General features: G+C 43.1%; 1 protein-coding gene and 1 non-coding gene across 3 annotated transcripts in view; both read right to left on the minus strand.

Annotated features, from left to right (window-relative positions):
- The window catches only part of ZNF793 (zinc finger protein 793), a 30721-nt gene that overhangs the window by 10275 nt on the left and 8195 nt on the right, over window positions 1-12251 (minus strand). The window lies entirely within an intron of this gene.
- TRNAC-GCA lies at window positions 3598-3669 on the minus strand. The gene has a single exon. It is a non-coding gene; the product is annotated as a tRNA-Cys (tRNA).

The following is a 12251-nucleotide window of genomic DNA, read 5'->3' on the forward strand; positions in this document are numbered from 1 at the left end:
GAATATAGTAAAGTTGCAGGATATAAAATCAACACACAGAAATCCCTTGCATTCCTATACACTAATAATGAGAAAGTAGAAAAAGAAATTAAGGAAATAATTCCATTCACCATTGCAACGAAAAGAATAAAATACTTAGGAATATATCTACCTAAAGAAACTAAAGACCTATATATAGAAAACTATAAAACACTGATGAAAGAAATCAAAGAGGACACTAATAGATGGAGAAATATACCATGTTCATGGATTGGATGAATCAATATAGTGAAAATGAGTATGCTACCCAAAGCAATTTACAAATTCAATGCAATCCCTATCAAGCTACCAGCCATGTTTTTCACAGAACTAGAACAAATAATTTCAAGATTTGTATGGAAATACAAAAAACCTCGAACTGCCAAAGCAATCTTGAGAAAGAAGAATGGAACTGGAGGAATCAACTTGCCTGACTTCAGGCTCTACTACAAAGCCACAGTCATCAAAACAGTATGGTACTGGCACAAAGACAGACATATAGATCAGTGGAACAAAATAGAAAGCCCAGAGATAAATCCACACACATATGGACACCTTATCTTTGACAAAGGAGGCAAGAATATACAATGGAGTAAAGACAATCTCTTTAACAAGTGGTACTGGGAAAACTGATCAACCACTTGTAAAAGAATGAAACTAGATCACTTTCTAACACCCCACACAAAAATAAACTCAAAATGGATTAAAGATCTAAATGTAAGACCAGAAACTATAAAACTCCTAGAGGAGAACATAGGCAAAACACTCTCCGACATAAATCACAGCAGGATCCTCTATGATCCACCTCCCAGAATTCTGGAAATAAAAGCAAAAATAAACAAATGGGATCTAATTAAAATTAAAAGCTTCTGCACAACAAAGGAAACTATAAGCAAGGTGAAAAGACAGCCTTCTGAATGGGAGAAAATAATAGCAAATGAAGCAACTGACAAACAACTAATCTCAAAAATATACAAGCAACTTATGCAGCTCAATTCCAGAAAAATAAACGACCCAATCAAAAAATGGGCCAAAGAACTAAATAGACATTTCTCCAAAGAAGACATGCGGATGGCTAACAAACACATGAAAAGATGCTCAACATCACTCATTATTAGAGAAATGCAAATCAAAACCACAATGAGGTACCACTTCACACCAGTCAGAATGCCTGCGATCCAAAAATCTGCAAGCAATAAATGCCGGAGAGGGTGTGGAGAAAAGGGAACCCTCCTACACTGTTGGTGGGAATGCAAACTAGTACAGCCACTATGGAGAACAGTGTGGAGATTCCTTAAAAAATTGCAAATAGAACTACCGTATGACCCAGCAATCCCACTGCTGGGCATACACACCAAGGAAACCAGAATTGAAAGAGACACATGTACCCCAATGTTCATCGCAGCACTGTTTATAATAGCCAGGACGTGGAAACAACCTAGATGTCCATCAGCAGATGAATGGATAAGAAAGCTGTGGTACATACACACAATGGTACTCAGCCACTAAAAAGAATTCATTTGAATCAGTTCTGATGAGATGGATGAAACTGGAGCCAATTATACAGAGTGAAGTAAGCCAGAAAGAAAAACACCAATACAGTATACTAACACATATATATGGAATTTAGAAAGATGGCAATGACGACCCTGTATGCAAGACAGCAAAAAAGACACAGATGTGTATAACGGACTTTTGGACTCAGAGGGAGAGGGAGAGGGTGGGATGATTTGGGAGAATGGCATTCTAACATGTATACTATCATGTAAGAATCGAATCGCCAGTCTATGTCTGACGCAGGATACAGCATGCTTGGGGCTGGTGCATGGGGATGACCCACAGAGATGTTATGGGGAGGGAGGTGGGAGGGGGGTTCATGTTTGGGAACGCCTGTAAGAATTAAAGATTTTAAAATTAAAAAAATAAAAAACTAAAAAGAAAAAAAAAAATATATATATATATATATTTGGTCTTCTTGCCTGATTCCGGGCACAGAGCTTCTTAAACCCTTGTAACTTCCAGAGTAACAGGAGTCATAGGAAGGTCCTTTATTATTAGTAACAAGCCCATGTCAATTATAACAGAGTTTATACTAACGATGTAACTCTTTGAGGATGGGGTCTGGTTACCAGAGGAACCAACCAGGTATTAGTTGGTTGGGACCTACAGCCATATAGCCCCCAGCCTCTGAGGACAGGAAAGGGATTTGCGATTAAGCTAATCATCAAAGGCCAACAATTTAATTAAGTATGCCTATATAATGGCACTTCCATAAAAATCTTGGAGAGCTTCCAGTTTGATAAACATATCCAGTTTGGGGTGTGCACCCCAAATTCTCTGGAGACAGAAGCTCCTGGGCTCAGGACCCTTCTGTATCTTGCCATACATACCCCTTTCTCTGGCTGTTCATTTGTGTGTGTATTAGTCACTCAGCTGTGTCTGACTCTGCAACCCCATGGATTGTAGGCGGCCAGGCTCCTCTGTCCGTGTAATTCTCTCCAGGCAAGAATAATGGAGTGGGTTACCATCCCTTCTCCAGGGGATCTTTCTGACACAGGGACTGAACCCATGTCTCTTGCACTGCAGGCGACTCTCCTTACCATCTGAGCCACCAGGAAAGCCCAATGGCTGTTCCTTTATATCCTTTAAAATAAATCTGTAATAGTAAGTAAAGTGTTTCCCTGAGTTCTGTGAGTAATATAAAATTATCAGTGGGGAGGTACCCCAATTTATAGTTGGTTGTGAAACAGGAAGGAAGGAGGCAGGACACAACCTTTAAAAGAATGACACAGTTATGGAAGCTATGACAAAAACTGGTCAGAACTGATGATGTCCAAGATGGCGGATGATTCAATTTCCAGTGGACCTTGAGCCTCATTATATGCTCATTGTAATACATTAGCATATGTTAAATGACACACCCACATGTGCCATGACAGTTACGAGGCCAACCATAAAAGGCCAGAAAGGTGAGTAGCAGCCCAATTTCTGAAAGTACCTCAGTTCAGTTCAGTTCAGTCACTCAGTCGTGTCCGACTCTTTGCGACCCCATGAATTGCAATACACCAGGCCTCCCTGTCCATCACCAGCTCCCAGAGTTCACTCAGACTCACGTTCATCGAGTCAGTGATACCATCCAGCCATCTCATCCTCTGTTGTCCCCTTCTCCTCCTGCCCCCAATCCCTCCCAGCATCAGAGTCTTTTCCAATGAGTCAACTCTTCGCATGAGGTGGCCAAAGTACTGGAGTTTCAGCTTCAGCATCATTGCCTCCGAAGAAATCCCAGGGCTGATCTCCTTCAGAATGGACTGGTTGGATCTCCTTGCAGTCCAAGGGACTCTCAAGAGTCTTCTCCAGCACCACAGCTCAAAACCATCAATTCTTCGGCACTCAGTTTTCTTCACAGTCCAACTCTCACATCCATACATGACCACTGGAAAAACCATAGCCTTGACTAGACGGACCTTTGTTGGCAAAGTAATGTCTCTGCTTTTCAATATGCCATCTAGGTTGGTCATAACTTTTGATTCTCCAGGCAAGAATACTGGAGTGGGTTGCCATTTCCTTCTCCAGGGGATCTTCCCTAACCAGGGATCGAACCGGGGTCTCCTGCATTGCAGGCAGACGCTTTAACCTCTAAGCCACCAGGGAAGCCCTCCAAGGAGTAAGCGTCTTTTAATTTCATGGCTGCAGTCACCATCTGCAGTGATTTTGGAGCCCCCCAAAAATAAAGTCTGACACTGTTTTCACTGTTTCCCCATCTATTTCCCATGAAGTGATGGGACCAGATGCCATGATCTTTGTTTTCTGAATGTTGAGCTTTAAGCCAACTTTTTCACTCTCCTCTTTCACTGTCATCAAGAGGCTTTTTAGTTCCTCTTTACTTTCTGCCATAAGGGTGGTGTCATCTGCATATCCCTACCCTTCCCCAAAATAGATGGAATAATTCTCCCACTCATTGTTCAGTCACTCAGTCATGTCTGACTCTTTGCAACCCCATGGACTGCAGCACTCTAGGCTTCTCTGTCCTTTACCATCGCCCAGAGTTCGCTCAAATTCACGTCCATTGAGTCAGTGATGCCATCTAACCATCTCATCCTCTGTCATCACCTTTTCCTTCTGCCTTCAGTCTTTGCCAGCATCAGGGTCTTTTCCAATGATTTGACTCTTTGCATCAGGTGGCCAAAATGTTGGAGTTTCAGCTTCAGCATCAGTCCTTCCAGTGAATGTTCAGGGTTGATTTCTTTTAGGACTGACTGGTTTGATCTTGCAGTCCAAGGGACTCTGAAGAGTCTTCTCCAGCACCACAGTTTGAAGGCATCAATTCTTCAGCACTCAGTCTTTCTTACTGTCCAGCTCTCACATCCATACATGACTACTGGGAAAACCATAGCTTTTACTATATGGAACTTTTTGGGCAAAGTAATGTCTCTGCTTTTGAATATGCTGTCTAGGTTTGTCATAACTTTTCTTCCAAAGTGCAAGCATCTTTTAATTCCATGGCTGCAGTCACCATCTACAGTGATTTTGGAGCCAAAGAAAATAAAGTCTGTCACTGTTTCCACTGTTTCCCCATCTATTTGCCATGAAGCGATGGGACTAGATTCCGTGATCTTGGTTTTTTAAATGTTGAGTTTTAAGCCAGCTTTCTCACTCTCCTCTTTCACCTTCATCAAGAGGCTCTTTAATTCCTCGTCAATTTCTGCCATAAGGGTGGTGTCATCTGCATATCTGAGGTTATTGATATTCTCCTGGCAATCGTGATTGCAGCCTGTGCTTCATCCAACCTGGCACTTCACATGATATACTCTGCATATAAACAGTGTGACAATATACAGCCTTGATGTACTTCTTTCCCAATTTGGAACCAGTGCATTTTTCCATGTCTGCTTCTAACTGTTGCTTCTTGACCTGCATACAGGTTTCACAGGGGGCAGGTAAGGTGGTCTGGTAGTCCCACCTCTTGAAGCATTTTCCAGTTTGTTGTGATCCACACAGTTAAAGGTTTTAGCATAGTCAATGAAGCAGAAGAAGATGTTTTTCTGGAATTCTCTTGCTTTTTCGATGATCCAACGGAAGTTGGCAATTTGATCTGTGGTTCTTCTGCCTTTTCTAAATCCAGCTTGTACATCTGGAAGTTCTTGGTTCATATACTATTGAAGCCTAGCTTAGAGAATGTTGAGCATTACTTTGCTAGCATATGAAACAAGTGCAATTGTGGGGTAGTTTAAACATTCTTAGGCACTGCCTTTCTTTGGGATTGGAATGAAAACTGACCTTTTCCAGTCCTGTGGCCATGGCTGAGTTTTTCAAATTTGCTTGCATATTGAGTGCAGCCTTTTAACAGCATCATCTTTTAGGATTTGAAATAGCTCTTGCTGTTATTGTATCACCCCCACTAGCTTTCTTCACAGTGATGTTTCCTAAGGCCCACTTGACTTCAGACTCCAGGATGTCTGGCTCTAGGTGAGTGATCACACCTTTGTAGTTATCCGGATCATTAAAATCCTTTTTGTATAGTTATTCTGTGTATTCTTGCCTCCTCTTCTTAATATCTTCTGCTTCTGTTAGGTCCATACCATTTCTGTCCTTTATTGTGCCCATCTTAGCATGAAATGTTCCCTTAGTATCTCTAATTTTCTTGAAGAGACTTCTAGTCTTTCCCATTCTATTGCTTTCCTCTATTTCTTTGCATTGTTCACTTTAAAAGGCTTTCTTATCTCTCCTTGCTATTCTTTAGAACTCTGCATTCCCTCATTAGCCTATGAAATTACCTAGTCCATAAATACTAACCACCCCACATTCGGTGTCTCTTGCCTTCTGAGATGGCCCCCACTCTCTCTGTGGTGTGTGTTTCTCTCAGGGCCATTCTCACCTTATGAGAGGGACCATATTCTATGGAATGTGTATCTTTGTAAATAAATCCACTTCTTACCTATCACTTTGTCTCTCACTGAATTCTTCCTGTGATGAGACATACAGAACCTGAGCTTCACTAAGTTCTGAGACCGGACACATGATTTCAATGAAAAGACAATGGATTCAAGTCCCAGTCTGGGTTTTGGCTGGGTTGAAGTCCCAGTCTGAACTGTGTGGTTACAGTTGGTCAGAAGTTCAGATGATAACCTGGGATTTGCGATTGGCATCTGAAGTGGTAGTAGGGGGGCAGTCTTGTGAGACAGAGCCCCTAACTTGTAAGGTCTGCACAGAATTGGAGAATTGTTTAGTTTGGGGAAAAAAAACCTCCTCTACTCTTGTGAGTAAATAGATTTTCCTTCAGTACTTTAGATATATCTTGAAGTGACCTAGAGAATTTAACTTTGCCCAAGGAAAGGTCCACTTCACTTCAAATAGCAAGAAGAGATAAGAAAGCCTTCCTCAGCGATCAGTGTAAAGAAATAGAGAAAAACAACAGAATGGGAAAGACTAGAGATCTCTTCAAGAAAACTAGAGATACCAAGGGAACATTTCATGCAAAGATGGGCTCAATAAAGGACAGAAATGGTATGGACCTAACAGAAGCAGAAGATATTAAGAAGAGGTGGCAAGAATACACAGAAGAACTGTACAAAAAAGATCCTCATGACCCAGATAATCACGATGGTGTGATCACTCACCTAGAGCCAGACATCCTGGAATGTGAAGTCAAGCGGGCCTTAGAAAGCATCACTACAAACTAAGCTAGTGGAGGTGATGGAATTCCAGTTGAGCTATTTCAAATCCTGAAAGATGATGCTGTGAAAGTGTTGCACTCAATATGCAAGCAAATTTGGAAAACTCAGCAGTGGCCACAGGACTGGAAAAGGTCAGTTTTCATTCCAATCCCAAAGAAAGGCAATGCCAAAGAATGCTCAAACTACCACACCATTGCACTCATCTCACATGAATGCTCAAAATTCTCCAAGCCAGGCTTCAGCAATACGTGAATTGTGAACTTCCAGATGTTCAAGCTGGTTTTAGAAAAGGCAGAGGAACCAGAGATCAAATTGCCAACATCCGCTGGATCATCAAAAGAGCAAGAGAGTTCCAGAAAAACATCTATTTCTGCTTTATTGACTATACCAAAGCCTTTGACTGTGTGGATAACAATAAGCTGTGGAAAATTCTGAAAGAGATGGGAATACCAGACCACCTGACCTGCCTCTTGAGAAACCTATAGGCAGGTCAGGAAGCAACAGTTAGAACTGGACATGGAACAACAGACTGGTTCCAAATAGGAAAAGGAGTACATCAAGGCTGTATATTGTCACCCTGCTTATTTAACTTCTGTGAAGTGTACATCATGAGAAACGCTGGGCTGCAAGAAGCATAAGCTGGAATCAAGATTGCCAGGAGTAATATGAATAACCTCAGATATGCAGATGACACCACCCTTATGGCAGAAAGTGAAGAGGAACTAAAAAGCCTCTTGATGAAAGTGAAAGAGGAGAGTGAAAAAGTTGGCTTAAAGCTTAACATTCAGAAAACAAAGATCATGCATCTGGTCCCATCACTTTATGGGAAATAGATGGGGAAACAGTGTAAACAGTGTCAGATTTTATTTTTGGGGGCTCCAAAATCACTGCAGATGGTGACTGCAGCCATGAAATTAAAAGACGCTTATTCCTTGGAAGGAAAGTTATGACCAACCTAGATAGCATATTGAAGAGCAGAGACATTACTTTGCCAACAAAGGTCCATCTAGTCAAGGCTATGGTTTCTCCAGTGGTCATGTATGGATGTGAGAGTTGGACTGTGAAGAAAGCTGAGCGCCGCAGAATTGATGGTTTTGAGCTGTGGTGCTGGAGAAGACTCTTGAGAGTCCCTTGGACTGCAAGGAGATCCAACCAGTCCATTCTGAAGGAGATCAGCCCTGGGATTTCTTTGGAGGCAATGATGCTGAAGCTGAAACTCCAGTACTTTGGCCACCTCATGCGAAGAGTTGACTCATTGGAAAAGACTCTGATGCTGGGAGGGATTGGGGGCAGGAGGAGAAGGGGACAACAGAGGATGAGATGGCTGGATGGCATCACTGACTCGATGAACGTGAGTCTGAGTGAACTCTGGGAGTTGTTAATGGACAGGGAGGCCTGGCGTGCTGCGATTCATGGGGTCGCAAAGAGTTGGATACGACTGAGCGACTGAAATGAACTGAAGGAAAGGTCTGACCTCAGTTCCCAGGAGTTACTCTCTAAGCCCCTGGAATGTCCTCCTAGATAAGAGTGTCTTGGTTTACCTGGGGCCTTGGGCTACACTAGATATTCTAACAACATGATATCTGGGGGAAGCTCTGGCTCACAGGCATCAATTAGCTCAGCCTCCACTAGCAGGCAATCATGTCTACTTGACCAACCCCGAATACACCTCTGGACACCAAGGCTTAGGTAAGCTTCCTGGTTGGCAATACTCTGTACCATCACATGTGGTTGTTGGGAGAATTTCTTACTGTTTGCACTCACTGGGATAGGACACATGGAAGTTCAGTGTGTGGAACTCTCCTGGACTCTGCCCCAAGCACCTCTTTTCTTGGCTGATTTTAATTTTTGTACATCTGCTGTAATGAATCCTAACTGTGAATACATCGTTCTGCGGGTCTTTCTAGCAAATTATCAAAACTGAGGGTGGTGTTGGAAACCTCCACACTTACAAATGCTGCCAAAATGAGAGTGGTTTTGGGACTTCCCTGGTCATCCAGTGGTTAAGAATCCACCTACCAGTGCAGGGTACAAGGGTTTGAGCCCTGGTCTGGGAAGACCCTACATACTGCAGTGCAACTAAACCTGTGTGCCATAACTCCTGAAGCTTGCGTGCCCTAGAGTCTGTGCTCTGCAACAAGAGAAGTGACTATAAAGAGAAACCCTCTGCAACTATAGAGTAGCCCCTGCTCTCTATAACTAGAGAAAGCTCATGCACAGCAATGATGACCCAGCAGAGCCAAAAATTAATTAATTAATTTTTTTAAAAAGAAGCAAAGGTGGTTTTGTGGACTGCTGTCTAACTTTACAGTCACTGACAGACACAAGAGGCAATAGGGCAGATCAGCTAAAAGCATGGACTTTGGGGCTGGACTTACTGAGCTCAAATACATGCTATACCACTAAATGCATGACCCTGGGAAAGCTATTTAACGTCTCTGCCTCAGCTTTCTCATCTGTTGAATGGCAACAATAATAATGTGTGTCTTTCAGTTATTATAGTATGAGGTTTAAATGAGTTAATATATGTCAAGCCTTTAAACTGTGCCTGGAATATGACAGTGCCACATAAAGGTACCTATGTTATTTAATGAGAAAAAAGATTGTAAGTCAATATTTTAAAAATCTGTTAAGAAAGGGAAAACAATTCTAAAGGACAGAAAAAGGGAGGGTGTTAATGGGGTGGAGAGGCCTAGCGCACTGCACAGTGGCAGCGGTACCAGCCCACCACCTCTGGGAGTGGCCAGAGGAAAGAAGCGTTGAGAGGGCCCTGCAGAGACAAAAGGGTTGAGAGCAGCCACTCTCCATTCCTAGGAGACTGCAGGTCTCCTTGATGAATGCTAGTGTGGCACTTGAGGAGTGGCCCACGTAAGTAGATGTGAAGACAGGACCAAAACCAGGATGGAGGCAATGGAAGCTGGCACCTGGGACCCTAAGATTCACACAAAGGCCGTGGAACAGAGAAGGTGCCAATTAGACATCCTCACTGATGCCAAAACAGCATACTGTGGTAGCAGGTGAGCAGCAATCAGGCTTCATCTTAGAGCACAGGGCGTAGCTCTGGGTGACAGGCTCTGGGTCAGTATTCCCCAAACAGAGCTAACTGGAATGGGATGAAATAGGATGGAGTAGAGTGGAGTGGGATGGGATGGGATGAAACACAATGCGGGGGGGGGGCAAGAATAGAACAGAAGAGAAAAAAGTAGAAGAGACATAATTTTGCACCTAAAGGGCCATGCCATTTATATAAGGATGAAAAGGATGGATGAAACACTGAGGCTGTAAAATCAGCAAGACTTAGGTCTCCTGCATTGGCAGGTGAGTTATTTACCACTCACGCCACCTAGGAAGTCCTAAAATCAGGAAGACTTGGTGACTGAGTGTGAGAGATGGAAGGTGGGGAGACGTCAAGGGTAAGTCTCAGGGTCTGGGCTTGCCTGGGGGTTTGGGTTGGTATTATCTCCTGAGATGAGAAACAGAGAAGAGGAGACAGAAAAAATTCAACTTTGCACACATTGAACTGAAGGCAGCCAAAGGCACAGATGTTAGACAAAGCGGTCTAAAGTTCTTGAAGGAGGCCTGGGCTTAGATATGGAGGAGGGAGCCACGTGCAGAATCACCAGCACCCAGGACTTCCCTGGCGATCCAGCAGTTAGGACTCTGAGCTTTAACTGCCAAAGGCAGCGATCTCTTCAATCTCTGGTTAGGGAACTAAGATTATGTGAGGCAGCCAAAACAGAAGAAAAAGAGTGGCACCCCAGAGGCCCCAGAGAAGGTTCAAACCCAGAGGAACATCAGCGTCTGCGACATAAGAAGATGGAAAGAGAAACCCCAGAAGAGGTAGGGAAGCTGTAGGGAAGCACTATCCCTGGCATGAAGGAAGGAGGCCTAAACTTAGTAATAATAACAAACGCATAATAAGGACAAATAGTCTATTTCAAGCACTTTACACATATTAGTTCATTTAATTTACTCTCTGAAGTAAGTGCCGTTATTCCCATATTAAAGAAAACTGGGGCAGAGAGGTTCAGGGACTTGCCAAAGTTGTACAGATGGTAAGGATGGCGATTCAAACTCAGCAATTCAGTTCCAGGTTCTGTGCTCTTACCCAGTATATGGTGCTGCCTTTCAGACACAAGGAGGCAAAAGGTACAGTCTTAATTCAGTAGAACAATCAAACAGCATCTTCTAAATTTAGCCTCAGCAAGGTCACCTGGGACTTTGGCCAGAAAAGTTTTAGTTAAGTGGGAAGAGAGGATTTTGGACTCAAGAAAGAATGAGAAGCAGGAGTGGACACATTAAGAGCAGGGAAATCAATTCAGAAGCTGAAGGAGATCAGGAGGGAAAGGAAAGGACTTTTTGGGTTATAAGCAGTAATGGTTTCCAGGGTTGAAGTTACTGACAATGGTTGTAGGGACAAGGAAAAAGACCAAGGAAAGGGGGCAGGCATGGATATGTTTCCAGAAAGAGATGCCCTTGCTTGAGAAAGGACTCCGAAATGTGGGAATGCAGGAACTCAGGAGCTGAGAAGGAGACCTTCACCATCTCCTTTACCATCAAAAGTCAGTGAGGAAGGTGGGGGAACTGGTGACATCTCACACTGAGACTTGCTGAGGATAAGATGTTCAACTGTTTGCTGCAAAACTAGCAGAGACACTTAAAGAGGAATGACAGTCATTCAAATAATGAGCAGTTCATCGTTTCCTCAATGTAGATACCTTGGACCAAAATCAGAACTTCTATAAACTTGGAGGAATCTTCCTGCCCCCTCACCAAATTGAGCATTTCCCTGCCATTACATATGGGCCACAAAGCACAGAGGAGTTCAAACTTCCTGCAACTTGGATAGAAAACATTGTTACATCATTGGGAGGCTAAGACATGATGGTTTTGGCCACCTGGAGAACTGAGTTTTGTTGTGGTGCTAACACTCAACTCCAAGGGAGGAGTTGAACCACTGTTGAAAACATGCTTCTGTATTTGTCAGTGATTGTTAAAAATTCTGTTCACTCTCTCCGTGCTTCTCACACTTTCAAGCACAAATGGATCATCCAGAGCTTGTTAAACAAAGATTCTCAGGCCCCACCCCCAGTTAACCTGATCCAAAAGGTCTGGGTGGGGTTTGCCACTCTGGATGTTAACAAGCTTCCAGCAGGTGCCTATGTCTTGAGACCACACCAATAGCAGCAGTGCTGCCCTAAGAAGGCTGTTCTCAAAAAGAAGTGCCCTGAAAAGCTAGTTTTTTCCTGGAAATAACAATATGCTCCTTCGTTATGGCCAATGGAAATCATGGGCCATGTCTGCCTGTTTGCTGGGCTACCAGGAAGTCCACTGACTCCTGTTGGACTCGCTCGTTATAAATCTGTATTCCAGCAAAGGATGTTTCCTGCATCGTTGCTTGAAATATCAAACCTGGACACTACCCGAATGTCCATAATATGGAGGGTGGGTTAAATATTCCATGCATATGATGGAGCATTATGTACACTGTTTAAAAAAACAACAACAACAACATGGTTCTAGGTATAATGGTAAAACGTCTGCTGCTGCTAAGTCGCT

This window comes from Capra hircus, chromosome 18 (assembly GCF_001704415.2).
Source record: "Capra hircus breed San Clemente chromosome 18, ASM170441v1, whole genome shotgun sequence".
NCBI classification, from domain to species: domain Eukaryota; kingdom Metazoa; phylum Chordata; class Mammalia; order Artiodactyla; family Bovidae; genus Capra; species Capra hircus.